The sequence below is a fragment of the Takifugu rubripes genome, unplaced genomic scaffold, assembly GCF_901000725.2.
Source record: "Takifugu rubripes unplaced genomic scaffold, fTakRub1.2, whole genome shotgun sequence".
Taxonomy (NCBI): domain Eukaryota; kingdom Metazoa; phylum Chordata; class Actinopteri; order Tetraodontiformes; family Tetraodontidae; genus Takifugu; species Takifugu rubripes.
Window position 1 is genome coordinate 51,561 of NW_021821649.1, and position 18,440 is coordinate 70,000.

Sequence of the window (18,440 nt, forward strand, 5' to 3'; positions counted from 1 at the left end):
GTTCACTACGTCTCTATTTTCTTCACCATCTTCCTGAAATTTCTCCCCCCAACATGTTCCTTTCTATTCGGAAGCCTGAAATTGACCTGAATTTAATTTACCCTTTGAATAAAAGTCACTAGATGCAACTGCGCTCAAAGTAAAGTTAAATTCAAAGCAGCAGTTTCAGATATTTAGGCCTCACGTGACACCAAGTGACCAAAAAAACCATCGTGTTTGACTGCAGTCTCAAATAAATGTCAATGTCTGAGAGTAGCAAATCACCTATTCAATCCTTAAAGTGCGCATTATGTTTCTAAAATGTGATCAAAAGCAAAATTACTCTCTACCCGTCGTTATGAATGTGGCCTCCTGAAGCTCTAAAACTTTCAGGTGAGCAACAATGTCAATAGAAACAACGTCAGCTGACACTGAGCAACACGCTGCACACAAAGACACAAGACAACGGTCTCATGGTTAGTTCTGCATTTCCACACCTCTTGCACTCTGTCCATCATGACCTTCTACCCCCCCCCCCCCCCCCCCCCCCCACGCACAGGCTCTGCCCCTCCCAGTCTTCCAGGCCTTTAATACAGCCTGAGTAATCAAAGAGTTAATCATAATCCCCAGACTTGGCAGACACACAGGCCGTCTTTGTTTCAGTCTAAGGGAAAAAAAAATGCAAAAAGCAGGTGAGTGCCGATAGAGAGAATAATGTTAAGTCGTGTTCGTGGTTAATTAAGCCGTAAAAATATTTTAAATGTTCTGCACTGAAACAGGCCTTCGTCACTTCAAATAAAAATCATCAGAAGCCGGAGCCCCCCCGGTAATCTTGCAGGGTTTAAGTGTTTAAGTGGGGGGCTACACATTAATGATTTGTGCATGTGGGCTTCAGTGAACATGCATCACTGATACGAGTTTCCACCATATTATGAAGTTGGTCAAACGTTCGGGATGGGGGGGGGGGGGGGACTGGACCTGCTCCAGTCTAAATATGGGAAACACACTTTTAATTCATGGCACGCTAAGCGCAGCGAAAGCAGTGTGTCAAATATGCAGCTTTCATCCCTTCAGCTCGCGTGTGGACTAAATCTTTTCAGATGGCGGTTTGAGATCGTTCTGCCGCCAGTGTTGCAGGGCCGCTGCAGGCGTGTCTGCCTGAGACCGGCATGGTGCATGTCTCCAAACATCAGCTGCCTCCTGATTGGTTAAACACATGCACCATCTACTTCACACACTCCTTTCATGACTCCCGTCTTTTATATATGATTTTTCTTTTGCCTGCTCCTGCCCCTCCTCTGTCCCACCTCCTGTTTCTGTCTCTCTACCCAGCAGATCTTAAGCAAACAAATCTTAAACTTGGGTTCAGGAAAGTGTCTTCTACAATTATTGATGCTATATAAAAATAAATGAAATAAAAACTGGCGTCGGGTCTGGACAGCTGTGTTAGTTCAGCAGAGAGCAGATCTCCTCGGAGCACTGTAGCCTTCCTCTGTCTGTTGTTTTGTTGTCGTTCTGCCCCGTTTATGTGTGTGTGTTTGCGTGCGTACCAGGAAATGGCCCCATTCTCTCTAAGTGACACACGCTTTCTTGTGTTCCAGCATCTTAACCATGCATGAATACACAAATCCACACAGAGATGCCAACACATTTAACACAAGTTTGGTGGTGAGTTGTGTGTGTGTTTATTGGGGGTATTTTTAGCATCTGAACTCATATTGTTCTGTTGTGTACCAACGCTCTGGGAGGTCTGATGACAAATCGTGAGGTCTCATAACTTGTTTCCTGTTTACACAGCTCTAGACAATAACCACAATAGCCAGCCTACGCATTGTCTGCTTACTGTGTGTACAGTGCTGTGTGACTGATTGTGTGCATGTGTGCCTCTGCCTGAGAGCTTGCGCATGTCATTTGTCACCATCCTACATGAAAGCCCCCCCCCCCCCAGCCTCTTTACATATTCCATAACTAACTGAGAGAGAAAATATTATTTTTTGCTAATTGCACAATGGTGAGCAGCAGTGTTATTCTACTGAAACTACTGTAGTTATTGTTATTGTAACCCTGGTTCCATAAACAGGGAAATAACTTTATAGCATCTTCAATTGCTTGTCACCAGATCTCAGTCCAGTAGATCACCTTTGGTGGAACGAGAGATCCCCATCACAGATGTGCAGCCGACAGATCTGCAGCAACTGAGTGATGCTCTCGTGTCCATGTGGAGCAAAATCTGTAAGGAATGTTTCCGACACCTGGCGGACAGGAAGAAATGAAGAATTCACACAGGTCTGAAGGCAAAAGGGGTCCAAACGTTTGCTGGCCAGGCGCACCTGACAAAGTGGCCATTGTGTGTGCACATATTGTATGCATGAAATTAAAAAAGTGCAGCTTGCAGAGACTTGAGCTCTTTGTTTTTCTCTGGAGCCACTTGCCTCATGTCACTGTCAGCTCCAAGCAGGTCCGACTCCACCTTGATGACTCTATGAAACAAGGAGTTCTTTAAAAGCGGCCGATCAGGGTTCCATCTGGAACAACTTTAAATGTCATTCCAACCAAATGTCTGCAAAATAGTCTTCAGAATGTCAGCAAGGACCAAAAAAGAAGGGAGAAGTGAGCGAGTTCATGTAGCATATATTAAGATATAATCGGGTGTTGCAATCAATATGAGGGGTTTGGGGAGCGTTGTTCATGTGCTGTTAGCAGCTGTGAATGTGCTGCGTGCACGTTATGATGACAAATCATCAAGTGAAAGTTCCAGGAAAAGACCCCCAAAGTTATTTGATCGGGCCTTGAAAAGTGTTCAGTTCTCACAAGGCAGATTCAAGGTCAGCAGTGAATAATGGCGGAGCGAAGGAATGTTGAAATCAAGAACGTTGAGAATGACGGCCAGAGTTGACCAATCCCAGCTCTGCCTCTGCCTGTTTTTTATAGGAGCCATGGCAATTAATCACGCCGCCGTGCACACATGCACAAACACACCCAGGGTGACATAAATAATAGTCTGCTCACGCTTGCCGAGAATGTGCTGAGAAAGTTTGGAGGGAGCTCTCCTCTGCGAGATGCACCAACTGAAGGCGGACGGAGGCCATCCGACTGGGTTTAAGTGTACTCGTAAGACCGGCTCGCTCCAAACTAAACAGTCGGGCAGGTTTTTATTTCAGACCTGTTAAAGCTTTTAATGGCTAAGTCAACATGAAGTCAACAACAGTATTACAGCTGCAGAAAGCTTCGCTTTCAGAGGCTGAACGGTGAAAGTTGAACACACTTGAAGTCTCTGCGTGTGTTTGTGTGTGTGTGTTTGTGTGTGTCCACTTAAGACTTAAACCAGTTCATGCAACGTTGTTTGATCAGCAGATGGCAGTTAATTCTAACGCTTGTGTCTGTGCGTGCTTTTAATTCCCACATATTGAGGACCAAATGATGATGCGTTCTACTATCAAAGTGAGGACATTTTGAAGGCTAAGGTGAGAATCTGGGTTTAGGTTCGGTTTTAGGGTTAGTTGTGATGGTTAAGGTGAGGAGTCGGGTAATGCAGTAGGCCTATGAAAGTCCTCACAAAGTTAGAAGTACAACGATGTGTGTGCAAGTGTGTGTTTGCATGTGTGTGTTTGCGTGTGTGTGTGTGTGTGTATTGTGTTGTGTGTGTGTTGTGTTGTGGTGTGTGTGTGTGAGAAAAAGAGAGAATTCTGAAAGCAGTGATCTGTGATGAGGTCTTCTACCAGTAAGGGGCACAGCTGGTTGTGTTTAGACTGTTCATCATGTCCTCAACAGTTTTGCATGTGGACAACGAAACCCACGGACATTCATGCAGAAAGATAAACACACTTTAACCATCTATTAGCATGTCATGCAATTTAGTTTAACCCCCCCGTGACACTCAAAATGGCGTCCTTAATGATGGCAGGTAATAACAGCACTTAGGTCTGATCTTGACTGATCCTGCACCATCAGAAATGAGATCAAATCTCAATTAAAATGGGCCCAATAACGGAGCCCTGGTGGACGCCACGTTTTAGCCGTGTAACACAGACAACAGTATTACTGAGCACGCCACAATTTCATTATACAGTGATTCATATTTGGAAGAGGGTTCTGGTTAGTGTGGTTTGGAAACAATGGACAGAGGTTGAGGGCATCATTTAGAAATTGCCCTCAACAGGTCAGAAACATCTCAGTGGGCCATCTCCCCCAGAGGATGGTTCACGGGTCCACTTTATGTATGGGCTAGACCCAGGACACATGTGGAACATATTGAGAAGAAAAGGAGCAATCTCACATTCTCCGAACCCTCCAATTGGATTCGGATCATCCAGAAGTCCAAATGAGATCTTTGAATAGGCTCATTTGAAGCTGCCAACACTGGTTATGCTTCGTCAGAGCGTGAGGACGCGTCAGCCAGCCTGATTAATGGCGCTCGTTTCAGCCATCGTCTGGTAACACGTTTAGAAAGCTGAAGGAGGAGAAAGGTTCACACACATTTGGCTATTGGCTCATTTTCTTCTACTGGAGCCTTCCTGATATCCAACCTGACGCAGGAACCGATGAGCTGACACACTGAAGATCAGCCAGCTGCAAACAGTTGTGAAAGCAGACACTTGAGAGGGTAAATGGACAGATGCAGACAGGAAGGTTAAGTTCCTGAGGAACTGCTGTATATTCTCCATTCCCCCACACACAGTACAGAATGTTCTTGGCTCATCTCCAGGGGATGAATGAAGAGACCCACATCTCTCCCTCCCTCTCTCTCCCTTTCTCTCTCCTCTCCCTCGCTCTCCTCCTCTCCCCCCTCTCCTCTCCCTCTCTCTCCCCTCCCTCTCTCTCTCCTCTCCCTCTCTCTCCCCTCCCTCTCTCTCCTCTCCCTCTCTCTCTCCCTTTGAGCCAAAGATGAATGGTTGACAGAGGAATGGTGGAAATATGCAGCATTTCCTCTCACATCAGCGTTACTGTGTCACTAAGGTGTCGGTGTGTCACCGTTTTCTTGGTGTGTTGCCGCTGTTGTTTGTGTTTGTGTTGAATGTGTGTCCGAGCTTCAGGACAGATGCAGACAGGAAGGAACTCCATACACTTCAAGTCAGAGTCAGAAAAACGGTGATATGTTTTTCCTCTTTAAAGCCTGAAAGTTGGAACATGGTGCTTGCTTACATTGTACAGCACCCCCCCTCCTTCTTCCCACCCACTTTATTCACTCCATCAGTTTTTAGTGTTTATTTTTGCAGCATTTTCATTTGTCAGTGATGTTTTCGCTTCTGATTGGCTGCACTAATGTGGTTCTGCTGGTCACCAGTACAGATTCTTATCCGTGTGTGTGGGAGTGAATGTGCGGACGTGTGTGTTTGGAAAATTACATCATATGTTTGGCCGTAGGCCATCATTCCAACATTTGAATTGGGTGAATGACTGCATATGTACCAGTATACAAACACACAGACACACACACACACCACAGCTTGTCAGGAGGCCTTGACCCAAAACACAACCCACATGTCAAATGTCCTCCATATTCCTCTCATTTCCATCCTCCTAAGGGTTACCTAATCCCCATCTGTGTCACCATCTATTGATAAAGTCTGACTGTTGCATTTGATACGTTCCATTACCCTACAGGTTATGGCAGCTGGTGTTTATTGCACGCATGAAGGCGCTTATGGCCTTAAAAATGAACTCTATGTGGTCTGGTGTTCTATAGGTTAAGTCATCTCCATACACACCCTGTAAATGAGACTTCTGCACTGACTTAACCGGTAATTCTGTAATTCTGCATCTATAATTAGCACCAACATCGAATGCGTGCGTGGTGAATTTCCACCCCACATGTTGAGGGAGGGGGTGTGCCTGGAATGTATCTCTGGCTTTAATTAATATCTATCCATTCACATTTCATCATAACTTTTTATTCTTCTGCCACCACGACAGCCTCCTCTTAACACAGGATCATCCTAAGGCTGTTTCCAGATGTGATCATTGGTACAGGAAATGTCCCATTCTAACCAGTCCACACATCCCAGTACATCTTTATTTACCATTCAGTTTTTTAATGTTACAGCTCAACGTCTGTCTGAAGGTTAATCTTAACCTCATTGTTTGAGATTGTTGCAACAGGAACTGGATCAGATATTGGTGTTAAACCTCTTCCAGGTCCTTTTGTGACAGCATACCGGTGGTTCAAGGCGTATTTTACTGAATCTCACACACACACACACACACACACAGTTCTCAGAGCACGTGTTATTGCAGTATTCTAGCTGACTGAGCACATAAAGTCTGGGAAAAGTTTGGAGCCGAGGACGAGAGGACTTGGAGAGTCATTATCACCTCCACATCTGCTGGTTACAGTCAATTTCAAGCAGAGATTCCCCAGGAACCAATACCTGTTAGACACCCTGACAGAGGAGGACGCACAAGGCCACTAGGGGGCAGTCTAATACAAAACATAAGCACAACAAGTCCTGAGTCACTCGGCTTGTAGTCATGTTGCTTTACGTTCAAAACGTTCCATTTACAGAGGAAACGTAAGAATAATCAAATATTTGTAAAGATTGCATCTTCACATTAAAAGCTTTACACTCCTAAGCTGTGAATCACAGCTGTTTTTCATTAAGGGGCTTTATTCTCTTCACAGTTGCATTAAGAGCATATTAGATATCTCACAGCTTCTTTTACATTAGATTCTATTGGAGGTAGAGAATGGCTGTGGTGCAGCCACTCTCTCTGTCGCTCTCATGGTTGGGTCAGGCCCGGCGGCGGCGTTGCTAAAGCGTCTGTTTAGCAGGGAAGCCAGAGCTCCTTGATGTGGCTTCAGAGGAATGGGAGCTGCGACCGCAGAAGGAGCCGCTTCAGCAAGCTGTAATACGAGTTGGAAAACAACACAAGACACCTACAGCGATGTTCACTCGCTGCGTGTGTTTACGCGCTGTTTGTGTGTGAACTCGTGAATGTGTGTTTGCTAAATTGCATACCTGTGTGCTTGTGCTTTCACACTAACCAGTCAGCTGCTTGACTGACTGCACGACCCTGCAGTTGGAGTTGTGCAAACACAAGTGAAGCTGTGTGATTCCCTCTCTGTATGCACACGCACACAGACACAGACACACACACACACACACACACAGAAAGAGAGGGAGATGACACATAGTTTGAGAGATTGCATGGAAACATTAACGTCAGGATGTCTGCACACAGTCATGCTGCATGCATGTCAAATACTGAGCTCTGACAAATCTTTTTCTGCAGCTTTAACAATAAATAACAAATAATTAATGAAACGTTTAGTCACTCAGTAGACGGTTTTTGGCCAGATCTCAACTGACTGTAAATTTTAGCCGTTACCTGGTTGACTGTACACGGGGTGTTTCCATGTTTGTCCCTAACAACAATTAACCCAACACAACTGTCAACTGTCATGTGGCTCTACACACAGAACACAGAAGGAAGATCTAAACCTTCCTTGGAGGGCCCAGCCCATCAAAATCCCCTCAAGGGCTCTTCAGCTACACAGTCAAGAGGTCACACAGGAAGCCAGAGGAAGAAGCTGAAAAGAACTGCAGGGTTCAGTTTAGGTCAGGATTTCTCATTGCAGGATAATTGATATTGGATGTGGATTCACAAATAATCATTTAAAATGACCTGCAAGGTGAGGAAAAAGTGTATGTTTTGCTCCTTTTGCCTTCAGTTGCCCTCTGGGGAGGTTCCCTCCTGCTGAGATCACTCAGATTTCTCTGACATTGAACATACAGACAAAAACTGTAGCGGGATCACATGTTCAGGGGTGAAAATAAAGGCAGATGGAAAGGAAGTCATGTTTATTATTATGCCATTAAAGACCAATAGGCCTGCTCATACAACTTCACTCCACTGACCTCCTATAAACTGGATCTCTTGAATAGTTTTCAGATTAGACAAGGAGCAACTCAAGTTTCTCTGCCCATTCAAATATCTTTACTTTGGACAAATGAAATGACTTTAACAAAAGCCTGAAAAAAGTAAGTGCCTTTATTATGACTGCTTAGTAAGGCCTCATCTCATCGATCAAAAGCACTTTAGCCTCCAATTAAAGGATGTTCGCTGGTTCCAAAGCTGTTTCTAGAACTGAAAAGCTTTTTCTAGGGAGGTGTACGAGGCTCCGGGCCCACCAGTCGCTGCCTCGTTGTGAAACCCAAGGCTCTCCTGTTCAGCAGTAAACTGGGATTTCAAAGTGCCCAGACGCCCCTTAATGAAGCTTCCACGTTAGCAGGGATCGGATGAAAGCGGTGGGGACCAATAAGGCGCCCGGTGATTAAAGTTCAGGGATGTGATTGTTCTCACTGCCTTTAGTGGAACGCTTGAACCCCCCGCCCCTTCCCACACACACACACACACACACACACACACACACACACACACACACACACACACACACACACTTCCCAGCTCACCTGCTGCTGCGTTCCTTTCTGGGGAAACGATCATAAAGAAATCTCCGGTAATCTTGGTGCTCCTTTTACCTATGGGGCTATAGGACATGCTCTCTCTCTCTCTGGCTCTCTCTCTGTCTGTGTGTGTGTGTGTGTGTGTAATCAAAAACACCTGGTTAAGGCTCTCACCAGCCTGCAGCTCTAATCATGCTGAAACAGAGGCCACTGCAGGGAGCAGGAAGAAACTCAATGCAAAGCCTCTTTCGTGTGCGTTTGCATGCACAAATGTTCCCATGCGTGCAGAGGAGACTTTCAACAACTGGTGTAAAGGAATCCAACGCCAGTGGTGGTGGCGGCCCCCAAGATTTACCCCCCCCACCTTTTCCCACTGCCCCCCCTCCCCCTCCCCCTCTTCTCTTGCACTCTCTTCATCATACAGTATCACCCACACAACGGCTGCAGAGAGACAGCTGTGAAAGACATTATGGAGCGCCGTGAGTGTCTGTGAGAACGAGAAGCTCGTTTTTTTTTTCCACTGGGGGGGAAAGTGCGTCTGTGAGGGACGGTAAACGAGGATATTCGTCACAGTGGACGCAGGATGCATGCTAGATTTTCAGCTTCGGTCTCATAAACGGTCTCCTCGATGACTTGCACGCGCAACAGTTAGCTAAGCGGCGTTCCCTTATACGAAAGACTTTCACCACATGCATCTGCAATTGGATGCAATTGATAATAACGAGGATGCGGTTTGAAAAAAACAAAAAGCAACAACTTCTAATTACAATAATTGTTCTACCAGACTCAGGCTTTTGTCCCCCTCTGGAGAGAGAGTGGGTCCATGATGCTCCATGAGTCCTGCGCGTGCTTATTTCTGCTTATGTATGCATTTTCATCCAGTCTGGACCTCGTTTTATATTCTCGTGAAAAGTTCATGTGATGTCTTACAGCAATACTGCACAAGGATTCTCATGAATAACCTCTGGCAGCTCTCAGACCCCATAACCATAACTATATACGCTGTCCTTTACTTGTTATGTATTTGTTATTATCTGTGGTATCAATGGTAATATTTTGCATGATATCTTCAGAGTTTTAAGTGAGTGTTTGGTGCTTTGAAGCTGCATTTATAGATTCCGCAGAGAAAAGGGGCAGAAGAAAAAGGTGAGAATGAAGTCAGAACAAAAACCCGTCTGTGTTTGTGGGTTTTGGGTTTTCATTGACCGTCAAGGCTGGTTGATATTTTGGCATTTAAAGTCAGAGATAAAGGCAGAGAGAGGGGGGAGCAGTTCAGCATGACGAGGACAGCGGCATGAACACTGCCTCCTTTGTCCATGTGGCCTGGTTAACATTTTAATGAAGGAGCCACATCCAGAACCCAACCACCGACTACACACAATGATTAACAGTCAGCAAACACGCTCCAACAGTACAGGCATGAACACATATGGATATAATGTGTACGTGCAGCTCAGTGGCTGCAGGGTGCTTACGGACACGCTGTCTTTTCTTTTTTTTTATGGCTTTCAAACAGTATAAAATGTTAACAGAGTCCAGGAGTTCAGATGTGCACGTAAGGATTTTCAGTTTAGCTCAAAATCAACTTCCATGTGGCTCCATCATCCAGGGACTCCCAACAACATGCAGCAAAGGCTGCTGCTAATCTGCACCACATTCACACAGGAACAACGTTTAATGGCCATGGTGAACTAGCTTAATGTGCTTCAGCAGCATTTACTCGAGGACAACTTTATTTAACACCTTTTACAATACTTTTCCTTTGGAAATTGTACATCCTGATCAAATGACATAGATTATTAAGTCTCATGGTGCATGATGGGTAATGGGGTCAGGGTTATCTTTGGTTTAAATCTGTCATTCAAATCTGTGCCCATGTTCATATTTTCTGTTTTGGCTGCAAACTACACGATGCGTTCCAGCTGAAATAATCTGGTGCAGGCCGGGTTCACCTGTCCCCAACGATCAGCTTCTCAAGTCATGGGGGAGAGGGGGGGGGCAGGCTGGTTCCGTGGGAGAAACTGGGGATGGACAGGATATGTGGGCCCTCCAGAGATCAGCACATTACATGAGGGGGCGAAACAATGATCAAAGTGCCCCCGACACCCCTGGGTCCCACGGGCCATGTAGCCCTGTACCCAAGCACCCCCACCTCACCCACATTGCGCCAACACTCCCACGCATCAAAGCAGCTATCGATCCTGGGGAGAAAACAGGTGGAGACTTCTGTGCATGTGTGTGTGTGTGTGTGTGTGTGTATGTGCGTTGGGGGGGGAGCTGCCTGTACTGCAGCTGTGCAGCTACGGTTGCTGTTGTAATAAAAATAAGGGCATACTTCCTCTTTTCTAACCACTGTTTCCTGTGAGGGTTAAAGTGCGCAAGCGCACACACACACACACACACACACCCACAGACGGTGAGTAAAAAGACAATATAATCATGTACATATTCTAACCTGCATCAATAAATAAGACGAAATAAAATATAATATGTGTTTCAAATGAGACACAAATATCCTCAGATGGAGTTTTCTGTGTTTGTTTTAAGCTAATTGCTGCTAAATTGATCAAAAACAAACCCAAAGCGTTTACACCCTTAGAAATATATTATAAATCTATATAATAAGGGGATATTGTTTAGTCTCCATGGTGGTATATGAGCTCAAATGGCTGCTTTTGTTTTCTTACACATCTGGATGGGACACGACTTGAACTGTGACTTAAACTGAAGCCTCAGTCGTTTGTGTGGGGCGACGCATCAGATGAGCAAACCGCAGGAAGTAAAGAGATTACAGAGGAAATGTCATTCTTCCAGCATCATAATGAGAGCTGGGAAAGTGCATCAAGTCATGTGGGGAGTTAAAAACAGAAAACTGTATCAAATATATCTCTGTGGATCGAACCTGTCCATTACACACACACACACACACACACACACACACACACACACACACACGCGCACACACACGGTTCTCAGTCACACTTTGCAAATTACAGCCTGAATTATGGCTCCCACCGATAATGGCATGGATCTGTCACCAGCCCACCAATCACAGGTCTCCAGGGTTCCTGTCACCATGCAGGGCGATCAAGACGATCCTAAAATGATCTCATGAATGAGACGAGGCCTGTAGTTAAACCACATGAGGTCGGTGCCCTGCAAATTCTCATAAACGGGTCCAAAGCACACAACAGGTCTAGATTATCTATTGTGCCGTGTGGTCGAGGCCAGTTCTGACATCCAGTTTCTTAATATGGCATCATGACTTATTTGAGTGTGATTCATCTCCGAGCTATGAGCAGCTCAAGATTTAGTGGACCCGTGTGAAAAACAGCTAATATTTGTCTGAGGACAACAAGTAATGTCCATAATTTCCCATCAGTCAAATCCAGTAATCACAAACAGGAGAAACACATATCACAAACACACATACAAGCAGTAAATTCAGAGCAAACACGCCAGAAACAGCAAGACAACATGTTTTGTGCACGTGTTCCCGTGTTCTGACCCGTTCCTGGAATCCTGGATTGCATGTTGAATGATCACCTCATTCTGTCTGAGCTCTCTCCCAAACCTGTAAATCCAGATTAAAGTCGTCCCTCTGCAGTTCTCCCTCTGGTTGGTGGTTTATTAACACATCTTGATCCCCGTATTCATCATCTTCACGTTGTGTCGTGACCGACTTGAACTGTGAGTGAGGATGAGGATAATGGTGATGATGATGATGATGATGATGATGATGATGACGATGATGATGTTTTTGTGTCCTCTCACAGCAAATTCGTGTATGTTTTGCCTGTGTGTGTGTGTGTGTGTGTGCGTGCGTGCGTGTGTGTGTGTGTGCGCGCGTGTGTGTGTGTGTGTGTGTGTGTGTGTGACATCGGTCTGTTCATGGGCGTGTGTGCCAGAGAGCTGAACTAGTGTGTCCTAATCACTACTGTCGTTAAGGTTCCATGATCACAGGCCTTACAGAGAGCCCGAGCTAGTGCTGGCACACACACACACACACACACACACGCACACACACACACACACACACACACACACACACACACACGCTCAACAACAACAAAAACATTTATTGTATCAGGTCCAGACAAACATTCTTTTGCATACTACTGCTATTAAAATAACCCTCCTCACTCCTTCTCACATGAAACCACACACACACACACGCGTGCACACACACACACACACACACACACACACACGGATATACACACATTTGGTTGCACTTTAAAGCTCCCCCACCCACACAATAAAGGTAGGGGCCATTGTGTGTTTAACAGAGAGTCGTCTTTACTGAGATTAGTAACCTTCAATAAGACTAATTAAAGGGGCGTCGTGTCCTTGCTGTTGAAAAGCGGTGAGCCGATGACAGAGCAGGATTCTCTGGCGTGTCTTGATGTTATGATAGGGATGTGGCCCCTGTGTGGACGGCCCTCACAGTCTTGTGGCTCAGGTCAGTGTCTGAGTCTGTGTGTGTGTGTGTGTGTGTGTTTGTGTGGGCAGAAGCCTCAAATAGTGAGCTCAAAGGCAGATGGTTTCCATTCACATCCATAACGATGGAGGATGCTTCCACAACACAACAACATAACTGTCTGTTTCTGAGGAGGCACCAGCTGGGTGGAGGCCGATGGAGAGGTCCATATTGTTCCTGACGGGACCTTCTCCACGAGCTGGAAATGCTGTTTAGAAATCGTCCATCAACACAGGTTCCTCAAACCAACCTACCTTCTGTCTGGTTGTAAGGGACCATCAGTTAGCTTAGCTCATAGGTTTGTCACAGTAACTGCGCTACAACTAATAGATCATCTGTAGTGTTCTGGAAACATGCATTGACATCGAGGTTGTCGTAAATCTCACATGTTGGTCAGCTGATTTCTCGAATTCTCCTTTTTGTGTCTTATGCTGTTTCCGAAACCACACACTCTGTTCACTACTCACTACATGGGGGACATGGATTGAGTGAACTACGTAGCTCACTCAATTCAAAGTTAGCTTTCGGACACTATGGACACTACGGCGCACGGAAAATGACGTAATGTTGTCGCATAAAAATAACGAACCGGTCACCGGGAAAAGTGGCCTTTTCTTTATATAATAATAATATATTAAAATATTAAATATAAATAAATAATAAATAAATAAATAAATAAAGGCAAAAACATATTTAAAATGGAGGCAGCAATGTTTCGCTAAAGTGAAAGAATTTTACGCTCTAGTAAGATATGTGAAACAAATAGCATATAAAAAAATAATACATACATTTGTACGTCATCTCTCCTCGTCCATTGACAGTTTATCACGTGATACCGTAAAGGCTGATGGGATATATTACCGAGTTCGGGTGCATCGGTTGTACACTACTTTTCGCAGTGCATTGTGGGATACATTGAGTGCACTACATAGGGTCCAGCGATGCTCACTAACAATTCGGACACTATTTCAAAATGGCGTCCACACTATTGAGTGCACTATGTAGGGTATAGGGGGTGGTTTCGGACACAGCATAAGTAGCAAAGCTCTGCTAGCAAACTAGCAAACGTGTGTTGCTCTTCTGCCTCATCTGGAATCCACGTCGTTCATCTCCACATCTGAGCCGCTGTGTTTTGCCTCAAGCCTTCATGTGATTCTTGTAATCATGGATGCTTGCACTGTTAGACACAAGTAAGTGGGATTCTGTTTGTGCATCATCAGGCAGATGTGTGTAGCCATACATTCCCTCAGTGGAGGCAGGAGAAGAGCTTATAGAACACAACTCGCTTTGTGCTCCTTTTGCACCAGGACACGATAAAAGTGCGACGTCAGCCGATGAGAATGCTGCTGAGAGCAAAACGAAGCCATTTGGGAACGAGTGTTTGGGAACATGTGCCATGCAGAGCAGTGATGGAATACCCAGCTTGTGTTCTGCTGGGTGCTGCATGTGGTGGTGAGGTCAGAGGTCAGGCTCTGGAAGTGTTTGTCTTCAGGGAGGGTCTGGAGAGGGTCACCGGGTAAAACGGCAGGTAGGGGGTGGGGGGTGGGGGGGGGGGGTTGGTGGAGATTTGTTGATGTGTGTTTTCAGGGGGGGAGCAGGATTTGTTTGTGATGCTTTAACTCTGTAGCACCTGGATTCTCCATTTGGAGCCACACGGTACATCTTCCTCATCAGGAATGGAGCTTGTATTTGACTGCTAGTTACCCATGATGCACTGCGTCCATGTGGAGGCTTTCTTTTGACATGGCTGAGATGGCTGCTCCCCTCTTCCACGTAGGAAATGCAGCCTTCATGCCTCAGAACATCTGGGCTTGTGCCCAGAGAAGGCAGCGGTGTTCCTGGGTCTGGTTTATATAAGGTTTCCTGTTGGTTTGAGGGGTTCCAGCTGTCATTTGTGGGCGCGCTGATGTTTTGGTCGGTCAGTTTTGGGAAAAGAGCCGCTGTTTTGCGTCTGCCAAACCGTGAATACGAGTCACGACTTTCAGATACATTTGATTCAATCAGGACAGATTTGATTAAATGCAACAGCCTTCATCCACAACCATCACGGCTGCTGCACGGATTCCTGCAGTTTCAGCCGCAGCATTTGTGGGAAACAGCTGCAAAAATCATTTTCACCAGAAGAATTTGAATATATTGATGTGCTTTGCGCGCTAGCGGCTAACGCGAGAGCTCTGCAGAGGCTAGCGGCGCAGCTCAGCGTCTTTAGCTGCACTTCCGCGTTTGAAACTCTGTAGAGCAATAACATTTTTAAGAACTCTTCCCACCTCTGTCCCTCAGTGTTTGACCTCCTGCCCTCAGGGGGGCAATAAAGGTCAATAAAAGTACAAACAGGCTTTTGAACAGTTTGTTCAGAAATGAAACAGCGTTCGCGAGGAACCAGGGGAGGGGAAAATTGCCCCATTAAACATCTGAAGGAGTAATAAACGTCAACGCTGACTGAAAGTGGGACAACGGAACTTTCAGAGCCGAGATTTGGAGGAAAACACTTAACGCAGGTTTTCTGATCGAAATTTGAATGAAGGTGTCAATAATGTGTTCCACATTCATGTAAACACCCCACTTTTAGATTCCCTTTGTATACGCTGCACCCTGGTTTTGCTGTCAGTTAATATATTAGCTAAACCGGAGAATGATTAATCAGCAGTTCAGTCACAGCTTTCACCGGGAATCTGAATGACTGTGTAGCACAAACACTGACGAGCACGCCGCGTAGCAGCCTGTGACTCACATGTGCATGAACCTTCACTTTATACAGGCTTCCGTGAGTCCACCTGCCTCAGGGTGGCTGTGATTGATAGCTTCTAGCAGGGCCAGGCAGCAACCATACACACACACAAACACACATTAGTCACCCGAAAGATAAGCAAATGGTCCACAAGCCACCGATGGCCTTAAGTGCTCTGCAAACACGGGCTTCACTGGCTTCATTTCAGTGGCCTTATTACTTAACTGGCCTGCCCCGCTAATAGAATGTCAGAATAAATCACTGTTCTGTGTATGCAGCAAGTCTGGGTGAGCACTGGCAGTCTGATGAATAAGAAAGAAGATTATTTACAGGATATACTGGAAGTTTCCTCTTGGCAAAGTTAGCAAAAACGGCTCTGTCATTGACGGACGCGTCGGTGATGCTTTAGCTTATTTAATGACACCAAATGAAACCAAATATGTGGCTTTAACACATAAAATCCTCCTCAATCTCAACGCCCCCTTCTCTGGAGCCATGTCTCCACAGTTATTGCTTTCTACGGGCAGGTTGGGGACTTCACCAGCGTTACCGTCTCAACATCAAATGTGACACCCCAGTTAGCTTACCAGCAGCTTACAGGACAACGTGGGTGTGGTTGTACGTGGCCAATCTTGGGTTAAATTTCTCGGAGCAGCGAAATTTTGACGACTGTTCTCGCTCACAAGTTTGAATTTCAGTGTTCTCAACCCACTGGTCAGACCGCCTCCTGCACCCCCGTCCTATTCTTTTGCTGGAGCAGGCAGATAAAAGACACCCTGCACCCTGAGTCCAGCCCTCATCCATCCATCACAATCATCACCAGCACTGGGTCCAATTAGGCCCCCGGAACACTCAGGGCCACGGCTTGATTGTTAACACTGTTAAAACACAAAGGAGGAGGGGGGTGATGACGAGATGCTGGCCGGCTGGGGGCAGTTGGGGGGGAGATGGAGGGGAAGGTCAGATAGCTGGCGGCCCCATTTCCTCGCTAATGGCCCCTGAAAGGGGGATACAGGGGAATGTTTCTCTATAAAGCAGGTGACCCGGAGGAACGAGGGGGCAGCCGCACCCACTTCCCAGTCCTCATTTGACTGGGGCAAACATCTGCACACAAGCCATTAAAGAAAGAAATTTATGGTGGTGTATAAGCGCAACTATTTATGCACGAAATGTGCACCAAAAGGAAACAAGATGTGCAGCAGGGCTTGTTGATCATCTTCCAGGCTGCACACATGAGAAGCATGCAGCTCTCATACAGGCGTTGTTTCATAACGGGGGGGAGAGCCTCATATGAGAGCAACAGGCCCAGCCCTCACTTTAATCGTTCTGGTTGTTTTAAAAAAAGCCCAAAGCCTTTTTCCTGTCTGGACAGATAATGGAGCTTTTTTTGCCCCTTTCTCTCAGATTCCACGTAGACGGTGATAAATTGGTGCCATGTGCGGTAATACTGGATATGAACATGCTTGTTTACTGATTGAAGATGATCCTGGACCCAGGCTGGACCCATATGGGCTTTAGGGTTTAAGGGACGAGCAAAACCATCAGCCTGCTCAATATTAAATATTAAATATGCCTTGAGAACGTTTACTAGGTAGAATACTGGCTTCAAGATGATGATGATGAAGATGTAAATCAGAGTGAATACTGCGAGCGTGTATGTGTGTGGCTGCATGTGCAGACATATTTAATGAGAAAGCAGCACATTAACAGTGTTAACTTGGCTGTGTGTGTGTGTGTGTGTCTGTGTGTGTGAGTAAAATTGTGGTTAATAAGTGATAAATGCTGCCCAGATGTGCTATTTTTAGCTGCGCTCTTCATTCCACTGCACAGCCTGTAGCGGTTTGTGTGGAACATAAATCCATTTCTCTGCTCTGCTCTCTTCCTCTCATGTCTCTGACCTCCTCCACATCACAGTCTGGAGCTGAAGTTTGGTTCTGGCCTGCCTGCTGGGTGGGGGGGTGGGGGTGATGGAGGTCAAGCCAGTGGAGGAATGAACCCCAGTTCTCCTCAGAGGAACGAGCCAATGCTCAGGTAGTTGTGGATGAGAGGCCAAAGGTGCGAAAGGGCCTCATGTGTCACCACTGTCTGATGGGGAGGCTGGTTGGTTTCCAAAGGAAAATAATCACAAAAGGTCATTTGATCGTCACTCTAACGTGTAAAAACTACTGAAAATTTACTCAGATTATTCAAATCACATGGAAAAATGTTAGTAAGTCTCTAGTAGTCGACAAAACCAATCGACCGCATCAATTAATTTATTCATCTATGTGATCATTTTTATAGGTAATCGAGTTTTAACAAAAGAAAAAGAAACCTCAAGTTAATAGAACACTTATTCCCTTCACTTTTTAACCTTCTACTGTGCATAAGTCCATGTAATTAGCTGTAATACAGTGGCCACTAAGATGCAGAGATGCCAAAAGGTGACCTTACGACTGCAAATGGGGCAGGAAGTGATCGTCCTGAGCTCGTGACGTAGTTACGAGTGAATCGAGAAACAAAACTGAAGCTGAAGGGGAGAAATCTTGAAAAAACCTGCTGCAAAATGATGGCGGACGTGGATTAAAAGCCCTGTCTCAAACCAGGAGGAGCGGAGTCGGGTCTGGGAAGCGTGAGGCTAACCGTGTTAGCGGTCACGGCCAGTGGTTCTCAAACTGAGGTCCTTGTTCCGACAAGAGGCAGAGAAAAAAACTAAAAGAAAACAGCAAACCACGGATAGAGCAAATGTGTCACGCGACCATAGAGGTAGAAGAGGGTAATCCCTAGTTTAAACGGGAAGTGCAGACCTCCGCCAAACAGCCCCATAATATATATTAGAAGTACTAATGTTACGCAACAGCTTGTTTTA

The 18,440-nt window shown here is 45.7% G+C and overlaps 1 long non-coding RNA gene across 1 annotated transcript; it reads right to left on the reverse strand.

Moving 5' to 3' along the window:
• Positions 1 to 6,711: 6,711 nt before the first annotated feature.
• LOC115248687 (uncharacterized) lies at positions 6,712 to 8,492 on the reverse strand. The gene is made up of 3 exons (XR_003887464.1): positions 8,391 to 8,492; positions 6,936 to 7,038; positions 6,712 to 6,820 (listed from the first exon to the last, which is right to left on the reverse strand). It is a non-coding gene; the product is annotated as an uncharacterized lncRNA (long non-coding RNA).
• Between the last annotated feature and the right edge of the window lie 9,948 nt (positions 8,493 to 18,440).